Genomic DNA, 20,748 nt, shown 5'->3' on the forward strand with positions numbered 1-20,748 from the left:
CCTTTCCTAGTGCAATCATCAATGAATGTAACAAAGTATAAGACTTAACAGGCATTGAACATACATCAGAGTGAATTAAATCAAGAGCATTAGCCTTGGCGCGACACCACAATAATAAGAAGACTTCTTTTGTTTAGATACAAATAGTCATTACAAAAATCTAACTTGGTGCCCTTTACATCAACACTCTTCAAAGAGGAGAGCACATCAAGTCCCTTCTGGTTCATATGGCCAAGTCTTTTGTGCCACAACTCCAAATGAGAAGAAACTTCAGCCACTGCAAGAAACTTGCCATACAAAGCTTTGCCATGTAAATAGTACAATGTACCACTCTTGCATCCCTTGAATATGAGCATTGATCCCTTAAGCAACTTCCATGAACCCCCAACAAAAATGGTTGTATAACCCTGTGCATCCATCTGGCCAACAGACAATAGACTCTTCTTGATGCCTGGTACATACCTTACATCTTTAAGCATGAACTCTTGGCCATTGATTAATGCCAAGCGCACAGTGCCCATTCCTTCAATGTCAAAAGCATGGTTATCCCCAAGGTAAACCTTGCCATACTTGCCTGCATGATAAGAAGAAAAACACTCCACAGATGGAGTCACATGAAATGAGGCACCCGAGTCTACTATCCAAGATTGTGTAAGGCCATCATTTTCACTTAGCAATGCATCAATGACATCTCTACGTGAGATAATCATGTCTTCTGTATTTGCTACAACAAAATCTGAGGGGCATGAAGCTGCAACCAAGATCTCCTCACTGTCGGATAACTCTATGATAACCACACTAGAGGATACATTGATAGTCTCCAAATCCTTGGAGGAGGTATCTGCTGATTTTTCCCCTTTCTTATCCTCTGTCTTCTTCTCCTCCAATGATTCCTTCTTTCTTTCCTTCTCTTTATTGAAATACCTGCAATCTGGCTTCTTATGGCCTTTTCTACCACACTGGTAACAAGTCACATCCTTATCCCTAGACTTGATTTTGCTCCTGTTTTGAGTCTTGGTACCTGTATTTTGCTTATGACTTCTGCCTCTCGCATTGTAAGAAGAACTGCCACCTTCCCCACGACTAGACTTGCGTCTAATTTCCTCATTTAAGATGGAGCCTCGCACTCCATCATATGTGAGGTTGGGGCTATTACTCAAAGAAACCACAAGCATTTCCCAAGAGTCTGTCAAAGTCATCAACAAAAATATGGCTTTCAACTTGTCATCAAAAGGTTGAAGCCCAGTATCCTGTAGCTGGCTCATAACACTGGTGAAAGCACTTAAGTGCTCAGAAGCCGACTTGGCTTCGTCAAGCATCATGTTCACCAGTTTTCGCATCAAATGCACCTGATTCACAGGGGTGGCATTTTCATAAGTGGCCTTCAACTTATGCCAAATTGCATGTGCAGTGTCCAAGCCCTTCATGTCCACCAGAATGTCATCGGTCACAACCATTTTGATATAGGCCTTTGCCCTCTTGTTGAGCTTGGACCAATCCTCATCCGACATATCCTCGGTCTTTACAGCCAAAAGGGCGTCCTCACAATCCTTGACGAACAAAATCCCCTGCATCCTGTCCTGCGATAGGTCGAAACCTATACCGTCAAATCGCTTGATTTCCATCAAGCTCTTGGCATCAGACGACCAGGAAGTAGAGGCCATTTGCACAGATAAAAATGGGGGATAATAATTTTGCAAGCTTTTAACTTAGAGCTTTTGGCATAAATTGGAGCTTTTCTAATTGTGAGTTTAAATAGACTTATTGTACATGAGAATGCTCCCAAATGTACACTTTTCTGACATAATTTTATTCTATTTATCTAAGATTTTATATTTAAATGTTATGTTTTGTACAAAGTTATTTTCAACAAGAATATATTTTGGATTCATTAAGCTAATACATAACACATATGAGAAATTCATACCCATTCTACCCCACAAAAACAGTGTTTACATACTTCTTCTACAAAGATTTGTGTCTTTTCTCTTGCTTGAAAATGGTTACTTTTAAGGTTACTAATGACACAATGGATCCTTTCTCCTCACAAAAGAAGGGTGAGAGCTTATTGCTCTGCTAATCTAGATCAAACCAATTTGTAGTCTCAAATGGTATTTGAATGTGTACCAATGCTAGATTAAAGGCACTACATAATGCAAAATGTTTCTAAAAAACTATTGTATATTTGTATCTTGCATAGAAAATTGACATATTATCATACGAGTTGTTCTACCTTTCTCATCGATGATGCTAAAGTAGCTACTGAATTGGGGTAGACACAACTCATGGGGTGTAGTAAAGAACCACTTTAGGAGAATGATATATTATGCTAGCATGGATTACATGCTCTGAGCACACTGACAAATATATTTGTACATATTCTTCTATCATCCAATCTCATACTAGAGTTGACATCCATGTCAAGCACAACACTACCAAGGACAATACTTATTTCAATAGCTCCAAGTCTCTCATCATGATTTTTTTTTTCCAACATGGATAGCTTACACAATGCCATGTCTTCAGATGCAAGCATGGATGGCCATATTGGGAGAGAAGCACTTGTTCTAATTTTGTAGAAAAGAATAGAGCTTATAAGTGCTCTAGCCCCTCGCATGTTTGTAACTCCTTGCATGCTCATATATTTCTAATGACCACACAATAAATGATCAGCTTCTTACCATGCATTATGTACACTGCAAGTGCGTACAAGTTGAGCTTAAACTTTCCATTTGTCAATACACATATCATGGAGAGGTGGCCTTGTTAGAGGATCGCGAAAGGTGGCCAACACTGCATTTTTTGAATGGTAGAAAATAAAATTTACAGTAGTGCTTCCCATCTAATACTATTGCAAATCAATGTGCTTCGTCGTTGCCTGTTGCTACGTGCTATAGACTAGCGCATTGTTTTTGTTGTTGTTGAGAGAATCTTTGACTTAGGAAAAAAAGGAATACTTTTAATTTTTTGAAGACAAAAAAATATCTACAAATAAAACATTCCCACTTCAAGAGAACGAAATCTTATGTTGCTGACAAGACACCATGAGCCAGCCGATTGATCAAGATCTAAAAGAAGCAAAGCAAGCCACACGCAACTCTCTCTCTCCTTCCTATTTTTGTTTTGGTGCACCAAACAAAGTAGGGGGTACCAAATGACACAAAATGCAAAAATGAAGGAATTAACAGGAGATAGGGTCATTGCATAACAACGCGATGGGGCAAGGATAGGTGTCGGTGGTAGGTTCAAGGCATGCGGCTAAAATAGTGGTGATGAGTGATGGCCACTGAGAGCTGCAGCACGACACCCGACAAGGGGGAGGGCACTTTGTGCTGTGTTTGAGGAGACATGGAGTTTTCTTAATTTTGGACAGCCTCGAGTGACGAACTCCACATCATTGCAAACACGATGACAAATAGGAAGAAGCTCCAAAACATCAATCTGCAAGCCTCCTCTTGTCCACAATTTTGTAGAGGCAAACCTACAAAGACACAAACTCTAAATATAGCTGTTAAAAACAATAAACACGCTCACATGAAAATATGGTTAGAACTGAATCTCTCTTGGTATGTTGGCCAGCACCGCTGCATGAAAAAACCGTGCAAACAAACCAAGAGAGGTCCCTCCTATGCAGCACCTTGAGTAGGACTTCAAAGACATGATGTTATGACTTTCTTGATTTGTTGGACTGTCAAGATGGCGCGGCATGGCCTATAAAGCAAGGAAGGTGTTCAATTCCCACAAAGAGCCCACGCTTGTGATCATCAAGCATGGAGCCCACTGATCTAATTTGCTCGAGTCATCCAAATATGAGCCCAAAACGAGGAGCAACATCTAGAGTTAGCTTCTACAGCTCCTCAGATGTAAGAACTTCCCCAATCCTTGCCTTTACTACTACTAGCCCCTACTTGCTCATCTTTATTTGTATTACATGGAATCTGTACAGATACGTTCTCGCCCTAAGCTCCCAGCATTGCAAGGACCAAGAAAAAGTGCCAATAGAAAGCCGGTTTTGAACCATGGCACTCGCCTTCACATCTCAGGTCATCTCTGCTAACCACCCTGCCTGGTTCATGTGCCCGTCTATAGCGTAGCCCCTCTAATATTAAAATAAAACCCTCCCCTAACCCCTCGTCTAGTCATGTGGCGGCATGGCTCCCCCTTAGGGCTTCGTGTCGATGTCGATGAACATGAGCATATGTTGTGCACGACACCTCATCCCTCCTTCTAGTCGTCCTCTTTCCGCTCGTGCACTGCTTCCCTGCCGCATGCAACAATATCTGGCAGCCTTTTTATTTTACATATTTGTTTTCTAGAGGAGATCCTTGCCTCTCTCGTGAGTCGCCATGTGCCTGCGAGCTCGCCCTGCGACACCCCTTCTCTTCTTTTTTTGTTTTCCAAAGGCCATCTTTGCCGATTCTTTTTATTTTTTGATTTAATATGATTTGATACCCCTAGAGTACTAACTAGTATGTTACTGATGCAAGTATGCCAACATGGGTATAGTTAAAAAAAGACTCCCATAATTGTAGGGTGCAAGTGCAACTTCTAAACCATTGCTTTGATGGAGCTTCTAAAGGCTTCCTTGGCTTTGAAAGGGGAGAAATGCATCAAGTAAGCTAATCGAGATGCTCTCAGATTGCTCGTTTTACTTGTGGAGTTTTCAAAGCATAATTCACACCTACTCGACATACTGGTTACTTCGTTAATATCTTCAATTCTACTTAGATTCCATGCGGATCTCATCGTCAGTGACCCTTCTAAAGACCAGACCCTGTAAACGGACAACTGAAGGAGTCGAACGCAAGTCCCTGAGCAAAGAAAACGTTCAAGCTTTTAGCCTAACTAGCTGAACCACCACATCGAGCTACAACTTGAGCGATTCGTCAAGTTCAAAAAAAACAAACGCCCCTGCCTTGCCGACCTGGTGAACTGCTCGTTCTCTACCCCCGTCATCCCTTGTGAACCCTGCACGCTTCAAGCCTAACTGCCTGCGCTTTATCTCCTTTTTGCCTCGGCATGCTCACCAAAGTGACATCTGTTGAGATTCTAAACTTCTATGATTTTTTAAAAATGTAGGGACAATATATTGGGTCTACTTTTGTAGAAAGCAATTAATTTCTACACGAGATTCCGAAGAAAAAGGCCGCAAGCTAATGCCGTCTTCCATCTTCTGTCCCCGCTCCGCAGGATCCCCGCTTTTGTCCCCGCTCCGCAGGATCCCTCCATGGAGAGCAGAGACCCCTCCCCTTCCATCCTATGTGCCCCATGGCCTCCAATTGTCACAGAACTATACTATCATAGAACTATCACACGCAAAACCTCCAGATCGAAATTATAGAGTGAGGGAAGCAAGCATAGACCGTCCGAAAACATCCTTCTATCTCCCCCTCACTGCAGCAGATGACATCTTCCTTTACGCCTCTGGAATCTCCGTGCAGCACCCTGTTTGAGTGTTCCTCCGTCTCTGCACTCTCAGTCGAACTGCCTTCTCCCTCGCGCATGTCCTACAGCTAATACACCCCTATGGATGCCTTCCTGTGCAAAGACAGCACCTCCTGTGCCGATCTATGTCCATTGCACTGCCTCTTGCGTATTGTGCAGGGTAGAGAGAGAGAGAGAGAGAGAGAGAGAGAGAGAGGGAGGGATATTAAAATCCCTTTCATTAATTTAAAAGCATTGCACAATTTGCTATGCCACCTGCCATGCTGGCGGCCAGCTGCCTAGGCTGCTGTCACATCCTTGCCCCTAGGGGCATGGCTCTGGCTGCCATGCACCCTTCACTTGCCAATATCTTCTGAGATTTCTGCTAATAAACTCATTGCAGAAGCTGACACCTACTAGCGCTTTTGTTAATGGATTTGCAATTTGCTCCTCCAATATTTTTAATGAAGTCCTTTGCATGGCCGAGGAAAGCCCACCTTGCCTCTCCAATCCAGCGCAGTCACCTACTACTCCTGTATTCGATAGCTCCTCCTTATACCGCGCTCCTCTTGCAACTGGTTACCTGGCCACCCCTTCCCGACCACTTGGAGACTACCCCATGCAACACATGCTTGGCCACTCCTTTACCAGCCCACCATGAATGCCGTTCAGCGCCAATTGCCGACAAAATTCCTGATTCAGCATGTAGCTCTCGTTTATTTCCGATTTATTTTCTTCTGCCTCTGTGTAAAATTTTATGCTCTGCAAGCGATATTCTGGCCCTTGGTCGTGCCAACACCCACTGTGACAAGGCACGGAAGCTAGCTGCTGCGAACTGCATATAAGCCAACTGCATCTCTCTCTCTCTCTCTCTCTCTCTCTCTCTCTCTCACACACACACACACACACACACATACACACACACACACAGCCAGCCGCTCTCTCTCCATGAAGCAAATTACCAGAACTATGGCACCATGCATGCGTATATGAGGAGTCTATGTTGACCCCCGAGCCAAGAGGCGAGAGTTGCAGTTGGTAGGCAAGGGCATAGCTGCATGCCAACAAAACCAAACAACGGCTATGAGCACGTTGTTCGTGTGCGCGCGCGGACGGTTAGTGAGCTCGTGCTATGTAAAACTCTTTATACGAGTAGCTATAGCCCAATTAGGCTTAGCACGTTCAACCGTGACAGCAGGCACTCTAAAGATCTTAGCATAGGTTCACATGGGGCGAGGGAAATGACCTCACCTTGAGCCGGTTGGAAATTCACGATAATCAATTGAGAGGGAAGCAAAAAGGAATTAATTTTCTCTTGGATATCGTAAAAAAATAATATGAATGTGCTAAAACTGTAGTATATTTTCAAAAAAATGGAGTGCTTTTATTAGACACAAAAAAGAAACACATTGGCAGATGAGCACACTGTCCGTCCGCGTGCAAGTGCTCATTTGCCAACATGGCTATTTTTACATCTAGCAAAAGCTTTCTATTTTTTTACATTGTCATCATATCTGTACTATTTTCTTGCAAAATCTGGCAAGAAGAAATTTACATCAATGCATGTACAGACAAACTGCGTGCTCACTGTCCTAATCTGTTCTTCTAGTGATTGTACAAAATGCTGTACATTTCGTATACACTTAATGATTGTACAAAATGTTTTTTGTTCCTTACACAATTGAGACTATTGACATGGAATCAGAGGTGCCACAAACCATTGGATGCATGAGATACAACATGACGCTCAGGATCATCCACTGGGGGTTTAGGGTTGTGACTTAGAAATGCCGAGCATCCTACAAAAAATAACGTAGTTGAAAATTATATATAGTTGAAAATCCTACAAGATTACATGCACATGCGTGATAAATAATAAGCTTTGATCCTAGTAAAAAGGTAGGTTAACAACCCTTTTCCCTTATGTATGAGATTTTTTTTTTCTTGTTTGATAACATTAATTTCTCACAGGTTGATATGCTCTTGGTACCTACATGTTTAAGTTGTTGGTTGCATTGGCTTCAATGTAGTAGAAATGTTTGAGATGAAGAGGTCAATCTACAAGCAAGGTTTCTTGCTTACCCCAATTGGTTCAATGACTAATGCTACAAAGGGGAGATTAGTGGACTCTCACTATAGGGGGCAAACAATTTGGAAAGATCAAAACATTCATATCTTTGAGAGAAACTTTATGCTAGCTTAGTTCAATGATATCGCGCATGAAAGCATTAAGCTTATATATTTAATAGGGTATAGGGACAACTGTACAAGCCAAAGAATGGAAAAATGGTCTGGCTACATTGGCTACTCGGATGGCTACTTGGGTTGTGCTCTCTAGGGGACAAGGAGATAATTGACCTTTTGTGGAAGCTACTAGATAAGGATTAAGCAAGGTCTTTTGCTATGAATTTTGCACGATCACCTTTTTGTAAATGTTCTCCTTTCATAGCATCTTCGCTAACAATTTTTAGTATGTCATCAAAGAAAAAAAAAACTAGCTACAATAATGGAAAAGACGTTTCATGCCACTCTAGCAGCCAATGGTTTTTATCATCTTTGGGCATGCAACGGAATTGCTATGATTTAACATCATTTCATACATACGAAAAGATATGTTTATCTTGTAAGATGTGAAATAGTACTTTAGTTCAAAAAATTTAAGCTCTAGTTTGTATCCTCTTTATGTATTGTCCTACCTAATAATTATCATATAATTTTATATTTTGCACAATGGGTTATTATGTCTCTCCTAGCCCTCAAACAAGGAATCACAACACACTAGAAAACAAGAAATGTCAAAAAATGCTAGAGTATTTGTTCCTTTTTGCCTCAAGGACGGAAGAGTTTACATATTCATTGTCATTAAGTATCCCCTAAAGATCTACTACCATATGTCATTTGCATCAAGTAGAAGGGCCCCTCCAAAAGAGAAATCAATTCGTATACAATTAAATAGATGATAATTTGTTGTCATGCCCTTGCCTTTGAAAGTGGAGACATATGTAGAAAAATTGATGTTGGCATCCATCCCATAGTGATTTTATTAGGTGGTAAATCTTGAAAATAGCATGCCATTCTTACACCATTTCTATCTGTTCATGAAATGGGTTTTTGTGGAATTCTCTGGAAATTTCTTACCCCTTCTTTGCAACCTTCACACACTATATCTCCATTTAAGCTATTTTGCTTACTTATAAAAATAATTTATTCCTTTACCAACCAAAAGATTAAATAAATTACTAAAGTTAATCTAAATAAATTAATCATGATGACTCTAACCTTAATGTCTATGTCCCCTTTAAACAAGGAGTGCCTGAGAGTATGGTTGTGTTAGTAGATGAAGGTCAACATCCATGTACTCAATATATAATTCCTCACATTTTTATACTTTGTAATCAAGGTTACTATCAAATCATGGATTCTTTGAACATTTGTATTCAAATCCCCACTACCAACTTTAGTGCATATTCAAAATATGTAAGTGTAGCATGTGAGTTCACCTTGAAGGGGATTTTAATATATCAAGTAGTTACAAAGTTATATTTACAAGAGGCGTTTAAAAATAGAAAACTTAAATAAAGTTATAGATTTATGAAGAAGAAAAGTCTTTTAGTCAATGTTGAAGTGTGTATGTAGAGGTGTTTTATAAATACCTCTTGAATGCACACACTATAGGTATTTGGGAAAGGTGGACCCCTTGGCTGAAATCTTTTATGTAAATTTTAGACATGTTGCACTTATCATTGGGTTTCCCTTGACTTGAAAATCTATCACATGAAATAAGGGGAGTAGATTGTTTGTTTCCAAGAGTTCAATAAGTCTCCACAATTTGTAAGAGGAAAAAAGTATTTGTTTCTTTAGGCTAGCTATAACATTGAGAGGTGGGATGGGAAAAATTGGAAGCTTATATGAAAATTGGAAGGTTGAACGAGAGTACCTTAAGGTTGATAATAACAAACTAAAAAGTCTCATGACATTGAGAAGTCAAAAGATTTTGTACAACTACAAGATTTTGCAAAATTCTACCCACAACTTGAAAAGACCATGGCCAAAATATTTTTTCAAAAGCTCTAAATAAGAAGCTCCCAAAAATAAAGCACTCATAAAAATGCAGCAGAAAGTGTCTACACAAAATCTGAAAATTTTCAGTGATCACAATGTACCACATGTTGCATACAATGTGCTAAAAATTTCAACACAATTAACAAGTATCCCCAATGCGTACTTGCATAAACCCACAAAAGGCGCACATAAACCTCAATTTGTGTACATAAAAACAGTCCAATTCTGAATTTTCTACAAATTTACTATTTTCGCGCATCAATTTGCATCAAATGGACCTATTGTGAGTGGGAAAAGCAAGGGGCATTTACGAGAATCGATTTAGAACACCTGCGTTTTGCTATTTTGACCTGTAATTTTTTGGTTTTTACTTGTTTTGACCTAATTTCAGCTTGTTTTAGGCTGTTTTGGAAACCCTAATCACCCTAGGTGACACCGGAAGCAAGGGGCTTTGCGATGAAAGCGAAAATTTGACGTGAGAGAAGCCTTTCGCGTGCTGTCCAGCCTCCCGCGCAAAGCTTCTGAAACCCTTATCTGGCTCTGATACCAGTTGATGAGCATGCGGCGGTGTATGCAAGTGATCGAGCACGGGAAGATGTATAGTGTGTGTGCAGAGAGGGGTGGCGAAAGCCAGTAGGAGAGGAAGTGCTAGCAGAACGAAGAGGGAGAGAGAGAGAGCTCACGTTTTTGGGGAAAACTCAATAAGTGAGTTTTGGGTTTTCCCACTTTATTTATAAGTGACCCTGAAAAAAATGTGTCTAGGTTCAATATGAACTGGACAAAGTATAAAAATGTACAAAAAGGGGTTATTTAGGCCTTTAACCCAACATTATCTTCTCTAATGACAAACCTCCTTCGGCAACCTCTTGTAAAAAACCCTCTCTTGTCTCTTAAATAAGCTAGCTACGACTAGCATACCTTGTGAAAACCCCATTCCTCTACCTCTTTTCTCCTCCATCTCTCTCTTCTTACTATTTTCTCTCTGTGGACCTCTATCACAAGCATCACTACATCAATTATGGCCGACCCACGGTTACATGGTGTAGGTCACGTCCCAATAAAATATAGAAAAATTCCAAACTCTTTTCCTATATAAGGAGGAGTCTCTATCACCAAACCACAACAACGCTCTCACCAAAGCACAAGCTCTAAGTTATTAGAGGTTATGAGCATTTTGAGCCGTAGGCACCATGCCTACACACTTCTAATATAGCTAGAAGTGTTAGTCCATGTAATAGAGCATTGGGAGACACCATCACACCACAATGGTAAGGAGGTTATGCACACACAAACTACTCATCAACACATATCCCACCTCCATCATCATCAATCACCACGCCTTGGTGCAATTTGAAGTGGAGGATTCGGCAATCAACAAGAGTGAAGGTTATCCTCACCCTACTCCTTGACATCATCTCTACCCATCAATGAGGCATCAATGGTATCCTCCTTCCTCTCTTGCCCCTTTCTATCTGTTATATCTCTCCCCCACATATAATCTACTCTTTTTGTTATCTCATTATTTCTATAGTGCTAGATTTGTGAGTATGTCACATAGTTGTTCATTTATTTTTCTTTGTATATAGAGTTGTGCAGGTTCACCTCTTTATGGTTGTTTTGTTCTTTTGATTTTCATGTATTGGTGTGCGGATTTTCCACCTTGCATGTGAATAGTAGTCCACGCAGCTACATTCACAACTCTCACTATCTATCACTTATTTCTCTACCACCTCATACCACAATTCATAACATGTTTAGCTGCGTGACATGGTGCGTGGTGTATTGTATAGTCATTGCATCCTAGCCACGTTTCAAGTTATTGGTGTCCCTATTGTTTGCCTTTCATGATGAGACTGTCATGCGGCGGCTTGTGCGTAAGGCAACAAAATACCGCCTTATCAATGATGACCTCTACTACAAGGGTAAGGATGAAATTCTTAGGCATGTACCTCTCTCTAGAGAGATCACTGAAATCATTTTAAGTTTCCATGATGATGTTTGTGGAGGACACTTTGCACGACATCCTTAGTGGAAAGATTCTACAATCCGGGTTTGTATGGACTAGTCTACAGAGGGATGGGAACCATTGGTGTAAAGCATGCAAGGAATGTCAGAAAGCAGGGGATAGGAGGCTCACCTATGAGCCACAGAGTCCTATAATCTCTTATGGACCATTCGAGAAATGGGAAATTGATGCTATTGGGCCTTTGCCAAGCTAGGTCCTAATCAGGTAATTTGTATATTATCATGGCTGTAGACTACATGACCAAGTGCGCTGAAGCAGTAGCTACCACCCAGATTATAGCTAAGGAAGTAGCAAAGTTTGTATTCAAAAATATTTGATGCGGTTTTGGAGCTCCTCTTGAGATAGTTTTTGATAGGGAATCAGGCTTTAGAGGAGACCTACTAGGAGAGCTTATGGAAAAGTTGGGCATTTCACGATGACACTCAACTCCCTACTACCCACAATGCAACGGTTTGGTGGAAAAGGTAAATAGTATGATTTGCAAGATCATCACTAAATATATACACAATCACAAAAGTGATTGGGATAAGCACCTTATGGATGTACTTTGGCTTATCGCACTTCATTTTGCACATCCCTTGGATTCACTCCATATCAGTTGGTGTATGGAGTGAATCCATACACCAACTGATATGGAAAAGGTAAATAGTATGATTTGCAAGATCATCACTGAATATATACACAATCACAAAAGTGATTGGGATAAGCACCTTATGGATGTACTTTGGCTTATCGCACTTCATTTTGCACATCCCTTGGATTCACTCCATATCAGTTGGTGTATGGTAAGGAGGCCATTTACCTTCAATTGGCTAGTCTTAGAGTGCTAGCTAGGCACATGGAACACCCTAATATTCATCTCCACAACCACATTCTGTATCTAGAGAACCCAGGGAGGTCACCTAATAAAAATGTAACCTATCACATGAGTTCAACCGAAGGGTATTTAAAGTTCTTGAAACTTACAGAAATATATATACATAAGGGTATTATTTTTTCAAATTTGAAAAAAAATTATAGATTTAAAAAGAAAATGGTACATCATATTCCTTAAAAAATTCATAGATAAGGGGTTTTACAAACATGTCTTGAACGCACGTGATGTGGTAGTTTTACACATAGTGACCCCCCCGAGCTAGAGAAGCTCCAACTAGATAGAGAAGAGGCTATCAACTACTATGCAACTCAAGCAGAGAAACGACGCCTCACCTTCAACAAAGGGCTGAAGGAGAAAGTTCTCAAGCAAGGTATGTTGGTTCTAAGGTATGATAACAGGTTTGACACTAGAAAGGATAAAAAGTTTTCACCCAGATGGGAGGGGCCATTTGTCATTAGAAAGCACTACAACAATGGCAGTTATCGATTGAGGGATGCAAATGGTAGACTTACACGTGTTAATGGATGGAGAGAGAAGAAGTACTTTTGAAGGTTTGATCAAGCACCTATGATGGATATATCTGAGAAGGGAGACTCTTCCACTTCAAATGAAGAAAAATCAAGCATGGAGCTAGAGGCATAAATGTCTCTAGCTTAAAGGGGAGGGTTACTGAGGGACGCCTTTTGAAATCAATCCATTGCTCTCTATGGAAACCACCCTTCTCAAAAAAGAAATCTCAAGCGCAGGGCATGTAAACGACCACTTGAGAATAAAGATAAACAAAATCTCCAGTAAAAGCTTTCATTGAAGCAAAAAATCTTGCATGGTAAGGAGCCTTTGTCCTCAAGTACCGACACAGTCATTGGTAATCATTTTTCTCCCTCTTTTATTTTCTCCTCAAAGGGCTCCACTTTCAAACTAATTGATCACTATATTAGTAAAATAAGAGGGCACTCAATGCATGGTTTTTGTACAACCATGGCCACCACCTTTTTACAAAATCAAATAAAGGGGACATCCTTCTCATTATCACCTCTTTCCACCTTGTCCTCTTCCATCCATGGAGCCCTCCCTCTCCTTGTCTTCTCTCTCCCTCTCACTCTCTCTCTTGGCTGTAATTTTCACTTTTTGTCCCTTTTCTCTTTCTCTCTCTCTGACCAACAAATAAACCTTATCTCCCTCCACACACACACATGTACACACACACACACACACACACACAAAGTTGAAAATAGCCAAGTTTCAGCACACATAGAGTACATGCACACACACACACTCTTCTCTCTCACTATCATGTCTTTCCCAAGCTCTCCATAGCTGAAAATTGTTGTTTTTTCAGCCAATACACATACACATTCACACAGACACATACACATACACATACACATTCACAGATACACACACACATTCACACACACACACACACACACACACACACAACCTACTCCTCAACACACATCCAACTCTCATAATCACCACCAAACACTCTCACAAATCAGCCCATAAGCTCAAAATAGTCAAATTACAGCCACCATCATTCACACACATGTAATTTCTCTTGTATATACACGCTTTGCACCAATGGCTTCAATGAGGGGATGACCACTCTAACAACCGCAAAGGCATTGATCTACAACCACTACAAATGACACGATGCAAGGGAGGCTTGCTCGAGGAAAGCATCAAGTTATGGAAGCGCCAATTAGGTGGTCTATGCCTATGTTTATCGATTTCAAACGGCAACATCAACCTCCTAATCATCTTTTACTCTACCTACCCCCCTCATAATGTCTCTTTTGTGTATTAACACAAGATCATTGTATATATTTTATTCTAGATTTGAAATCTAGGGCATGAGTGAGAGAAACAAAGCCACATTAAATGAAGTCTGACATATCCAACTCTCATAATCACCATCCAACTCCTCAGCACATATCCAACTCTCATAATCACCACCAAACACTCTCACAAATCAGCCCATAAGCTCAAAATAGTCAAATTACAACCACCATCATTCACACACATGCACATTCTCTTGTATATACGCGCTTTGCACCAATGGCTTCTATGAGGGACGACCACTGTAACAACCGCAAAGGCACTGAACTACAACCACTACAAACGACAAGATGCAAGGAAGGCTTGCTTGAGCAAAGCATCAAGTTATGGAAGCACCAATTAGGTGGACTATGCCTATGTTTATCAATTTCAAACGGCAACATCAACCTCCCAATCATCTTTTACTCTACCTACCTCCCTCATAATGTGTCTTTTGTGTATTAACACAAGATCATTGTATAGATTTTATTATAGATTTGAAATCTAGGGCATGAGTGAGAGAAACAATGCTACATTAAATGAAGTCTCGGCAAAAGTTAGAGCCACTACCGCTATAGGTGGCGAATTTATCTTCTCCAACCACAAACCACCTTCAGCAACCTCTTGTAAAAAAACCCTCTCTCATCTCTCAAATAAGATAGCTACGACTAGCATACCTTGTAAAAACCCCATTCCTCTACTTCTTTTCCCCTCCATCTCTCTCTTTCTCTACTATTTTCTCTCTATGGACCTCTATCACAAGAATCATTGCATCAAACATGGGCCATGGCCGACCCATGCTTACATGGTGTAGCTCACGTTGATAGGAGTCCTTTGGTTTGAAGTTTTTTGGCTCATGTATATATGGTGTGCTCGCTTTTTCCACTTTTGAGTGTGATATGGTTGCTTGTAAATTGCTAGACAAGGCCAAGTTTTGGATGTGTGCTTTTTGGATATGGTCTACAACTTGCCATTTGACCAAGCTCGTAAAGGACTGATGCACTTTAAGATTGGCAAGGGTCTTTAGTCTCTATTGAAGGTTTCTATGGGAGATGTCAATTTCGATGCTAATATCCACTATTTATGCCCGACCATCTTGCAGAGGTGATTGAGAGTGGAGCGTCATCTGGACTGTGATGGATGAGGCTACATAAGAAGGCTTCATAGCCATTGGGCATTGCTTGGGGTGGAGCCAGTAAAGTGAATATGATAGCTTGTCAAGTTAAGAGTTAAGATGGCGAGAGCCAAGCTCGATGTGGCCAGGATGAGGAGCTTAGGCACCGGATCAAATGATAGCAATGCTTGGGTGGGAATTAGTTCTTGCTCAAAGAAATCAGTGAGTTATAAATAGGAAGTGTTAAAACGCCAGAAAAAAAATGTCTAGAATGATTGGGAGCATGGGCCTGCACGTGCAGAAGCGGCCAAGGAGAAAGGGGGAGAGAGAGAGCATACAAAGCATGGGCAAGGACTTAGGAGATAGAAAAAACCTGGAATCGGTACACTACAAATGGGGAGTTGATTGAAGAGGGAGGAGGGTGTGCACTCAGAGGGGTCATGATGCTCAGCACATAAAGAGGGAGCTTCAACCAGGGGGAGGGTGACCAACTGAGAAAGTAGTGCTCAGAAAAAGCTTTGAGATTGTAGGCAACCCACCTCGGATGATCAACTAAAGGAGTGGAAATTACTTCAAGAGAGACTGCGGGCCCTACATATAGGGCCACCCGTGGGCAGGTCTTGAAGGGGAGTGAAAGCCAAGCAGAGAAGGGGTTCCAAGGGCTGGTGCTACCAAGAAATTAGACAAGGCTTTGACGGAGAGCGTTAAGGGTTGGGAGCCCTCCATATGTAGGGAATGTCAACTTTGAGCATGGGTACATTTTTGTAAATGGAGAGTAATGAGAGCACAGATTCAAAGGGTGGGTGCTAATTTCTTGTACTTGTAAGAAGGTCTAGCAAGCTGGAAAGCCAAGAAGCAAAAGAACTCGCCGTGAGCAAGAAGGAAAGCTAGCACCAGGAGCTGGATGATCCATAGAGAGAGGGTGGAAAAAGCCGGGAGTAGCTCAGAGAGAAGGGAGCGGGTTGGGGCTTGCATGCTGCTCACAGAAGTCAAACCAGAGAGCTAAAGGGAGAGCTCCAGAGCGAGATAGATATCTTTTTTTGGTGTATTATTCGAGCACTTGCAGGGTTGTTTTCCTATACACCTCTCGCCTTGTCATAGAAATATTTGCAATGTACACATTGTCTATTGTATTCTCTTGCCCGTAAGGGTTGAATTTAATTACCCATTGAAGAGCCTTGTGTTGTTGGTGTATGAAAGAGACTATAGAGATGAAAGGTTCATTATTGTTTTGGTCAACCACAAGTGAGTACATAATTGTTTTGTGGTTTAGTGGAGCACCTAGGCTTGGGTTGACAGCATGATATGGTCTTCACAGTGGTAGTTGCACGGTTCAAGCAGATAGATTTATGATCCCCGACTGGAAGAGAGGCCAAGCTATAGAGGTGTTTTTCTCTCGCTTTCTTCTGTCATGTTTTTGGTGCCCACCACTGAGGATCGAACTCTAGATCTTTAGTTTACAATGGTCTTATGCTAGAGGTGATCCAATATGGACATGGCTACAAGCAGGTTCTTCACAGGTGCCCAACATGAGGATATTGTGGAATGATTTTGCCTTGTGGAGTACGCGTTTTCTCAATTGGAACTTTATGATGACGAGTATGTATGGCAATACTTCTTTGTGATGCATGCTACCTTTATTCTATGCTGTCCGAGGATGAACAGTGGAGTTGGCAAATCATGAAAAGGGCTCTTTTTCTAGCTTTTTTTGATCCTCCAGAGTTGTTTTGTACCATTGAGAATGAGAGTTGTTTTGTACCATTGACAAAGCATGAAAAGGGATCTTTTTCTAGCTTTTTATGATCCTCCATAGTTGTTTTGTACCATTGAGATTGGTTCTCAACTCATCGAGTCGTGGAGAGAACTTCAAACACAGCACTGGGAGAGCTTGGAGACCTCGGCATCTCAGGTATGCTTGCCCCATCATGGGTTTGGTTTTGATATGCATAGTGAAATGGTTACAGCTGATGAGGAGAGTTATGAGAGCGACAAAGAAACATATTCATGTAGTGATGGTGGGAGAGAGATCTAATGATAATTTAATGTCTTTTATCCTTGTCGAGCTTAAAGACAAGGAGGCAATTCATCACAATTTGGAAGCCTTGGAAGTCAAAGCCAGATTTGGAGAGAGTGATAGTGAGACAGAGAGCACTTGTGACCTATCATCAAGTGGAATTGATATGGAGGTTATGCATGAAGAGGCAAATGGTTTAATTGTCTCAAAAAGTATGTATGAAATTGTGTATGAGGATGCTTTGAATCTTAACTCACGTCAACAGTGAGGGAAATGCCTTGTCTCCCATGAGATGTATGTGCAACCAGTGGTAGAGAAGAATGAGAGTGCTTCAGCTGACGAGGATATGAGCTTTTGTGATGATGAGAGTGTATATCAAGTGGTACAGGTTGAGCGTTTGTATGATGGTTTTGTTGATGATATCGGTTTTTTTGATAGCCTCATGCCTGAAACAGGTGATGGTGTATCCCTCTCTTCTTCCTTTGATACTGGCATGCCAAAAGATGTAACTAGTGAGTTTTTTTATTGTATTCTTGATGAAGAAATGCATCTTGAGAAAATTATGGGTGCTTCATGGAAAAATGATGCTTGTGCAGATGTCTCCAATGTGTTTAGGGGCTTGGTATGCCTCTTTGCAGGGATGTATGCTTTTCAATGCCTTTTGAGGGCTACTTTTGTTACTCATGGTGATGCTACTAATGTTACCAAGGCTTCCAAGTGCCATATGCTTTATGTTGGACCGAATGTAGGTTGTTGTGTAGGGGATAAAAAAGAAGAAAATTTTATGATGCACAGGCAGGTCTATGGAAAAGTAATTGATGTTTTTAGTGTGCAAGGTTGGTATATGGCATCTTTACCGGGTTTCCTTGGGAGCCAAGTGGAAGTTTGATTTAGCTTTTGATGCATGGAATACCAAGCTATTTTGTGTGGATCCAGGTGGAGTAAGCATCTACTAGTGTTTCTGATGAGCAGGAATGCTCTAAAAGGCTAGGGGGGTTGGCAAACTATGATAGGAGTTTTTTGATTTGAAGTTTACCGGCTCATGTATATATGGTGTGCTCGCTTTTTCCACTTTTAAGTGTGATATGGTTTCTTGTACATTGTTAGACAATGCCAATTTTTGGATGTGTGCTTTTGGCTATGGTCTATAGCTTGCCATTTGACCAAGTTCATAAAGGATTGATGCACTTTAACATTGGAAAGCGTCTTTACACTACAAGAGGCTATTCATATTAGCGACGCTCACACAGCGACGCTCAAAAAAAAATTCCCGGCGTTGCTATGAGCGTCGCAAATTTCTTTGTAAATTTGCGACGCTCATAGCGACGCCGGCTGGGCTAAAAAAAAAACCGAGCGCGCCCAAAAACTCAGATCTCAGATCTGAGTTTTTCGGCGCCCTCAAGCAAGGAGCAGGTAACGCTCTCCCTCACTCTCTCTCTCTCTCTCTCTCTCTCTCTCTCTCTCTCTCTTTTTCTTCTCCACACACACACACGAGGAGAAGAAGGAGAGCCAGGTATGCTCCTTCCCTCTCCTCATTCTCATGTTCCCTTCCCCTCTTTCTCTCTCCCTCTCTCTCTCTCTCACACACACACACATACACACACACACATAGTGTTTTTGAGAGAGAGAGAGAGAGAGAGAGAGAGAGAGAGAGAGAGTACAAACAAAAACAAAAACGCACACACACATACATAAACAAAGAATGCACACACACATTGAGAGAGAAACAGAGAGAGAGAGCATGCATAAACAAAAAACGCACGCATTGAGAGAGGAAAAGAGAGAGAGAACATGCATAAACAAAAAACGCACACATTGAGAGAGGAAAAGAGAGAGAAAACATGCATACGATCCAAAAAAACGCACACACATTGAGAGAGAAAGAGAGAGAAAATAATTTAACGTCGTAGGAAACTAATTAAAATTAAAAGACCTAAAGATCTAGCCGACGAGGAGTTGAACTCAAGACCTATTATTCAAGAGGGAAATGGCATAATCAATCTATCATACTTGGCATGGGTGATAGAAAGGTTATACCATTTATCTCTTTTTATTGGCACACACATCCACACATGCGCACACACACAAGAAGAAGAGAGTTATAACGTCGTAGGAAACTATCTTAAAAGACGTTAAAGATTAGGTTATATGTAGACTTACATTAAATTAGATTTAGGTTTATTTTTAACTAGATTTACGTTTATTTACGCTAGATTTAGATTTACGTTATATTAGATTAGATTTAGGTCTCCATAGACTGCGATGCCTGCATGAAGCGGGTGAAGAAAGCCCTCAATGGAATATAGGGTATTGCTGCCTTCACTCATGGTGGGCTCCGTCAATCCAAAAGTACTGGTGAAATGTCTTCAGAAGATAGGGAAGAAGGTGGATCTTCAGGGCGGCAAGAGTCACTACATCCCCGACACAATGACCATCTAGACAACCTCTAGTCATTCAACAGCAACTTCAAAGTTAGTAACAAGAGCAAGAACGGTCTAAAGGGCCAATTGCTATCGTCAGATGTGGATGGAGATGAGGAAGCATCACCGCCGGAAGTTAACTCTCACATCTTTAGTGATGAGAATGCCAACTCTTGCCGAGTTATGTGAAAAATTATGTGTTAAATCAGTTTTAAGGTTCTTATAATCCCTGTTAGTTTAGTCCTTTGTTTTTAATATAACATAATTTACGTTAGATTTAGATTTATGTTATATTAGATTACACTTAGGTTTATTTAGGTTTACACACACACACACACACACACACACACACACAAGAAGAAGAGAGTTTTAACGTCGTAGGAAACTATCCCAAAAGACGTTAAAGATTAGGTTAGATGTAGACTTACGTTAAATTAGATTTAGGTTTATTTTTAGTTAGATTTACGTTTATTTAGATTTACGCTTATTTACGTTAGATCGAGTCCACGCAAGAATTACTTACGGTTTAGGGTTTAGAGTTAGACGAACAGTGAAAAGATCTACTGTGAAAAGATGTTAAGATGCTGTGAAGTGCTACAGCTAGAGAAGAGGCAAAGGGGTTTTGTCCACTACATGCAGTATCATGTAGACGTGGGTGTGTAGATTTCTTGTACCCACAAATATAGGTATTGACCAATAAAGACGAGATTATAACCCGGTGGTTCTGATCTCCGTGCACCTCTAGACCGAGGTGTGCGGGGATTGGACATGACTAGAGAATGTGAGGTAAAGAGAGAGAGAGAGAGAGAGAGAGAGAGAGAGAGAGAGAGAGAGAGAGAGATAAGACGAAGAATGCCAATAGAATATTAAATCTGTTGTCCAGGTTATAAGTTTTTTATCCTCATTATGAGTAGCGACGAGGATGTGGGACCATCCAACCGAAACACCTATCTCTCAACGAGGGTCTTATGTCCTTGTAATCAATGCAAGCAT

The 20,748-nt window shown here is 40.9% G+C and overlaps 1 pseudogene; it reads left to right on the forward strand.

Annotated features, from left to right (window-relative positions):
• The window catches only part of LOC147461814 (uncharacterized), a 135,706-nt pseudogene extending 117,862 nt beyond the window's left edge, over positions 1-17,844 (forward strand).
• Positions 17,845-20,748: the final 2,904 nt, after the last annotated feature.

This window comes from Adiantum capillus-veneris, chromosome 3 (genome assembly GCF_014529385.1).
Source record: "Adiantum capillus-veneris isolate H3 chromosome 3, ASM1452938v2, whole genome shotgun sequence".
NCBI lineage: Eukaryota > Viridiplantae > Streptophyta > Polypodiopsida > Polypodiales > Pteridaceae > Adiantum > Adiantum capillus-veneris.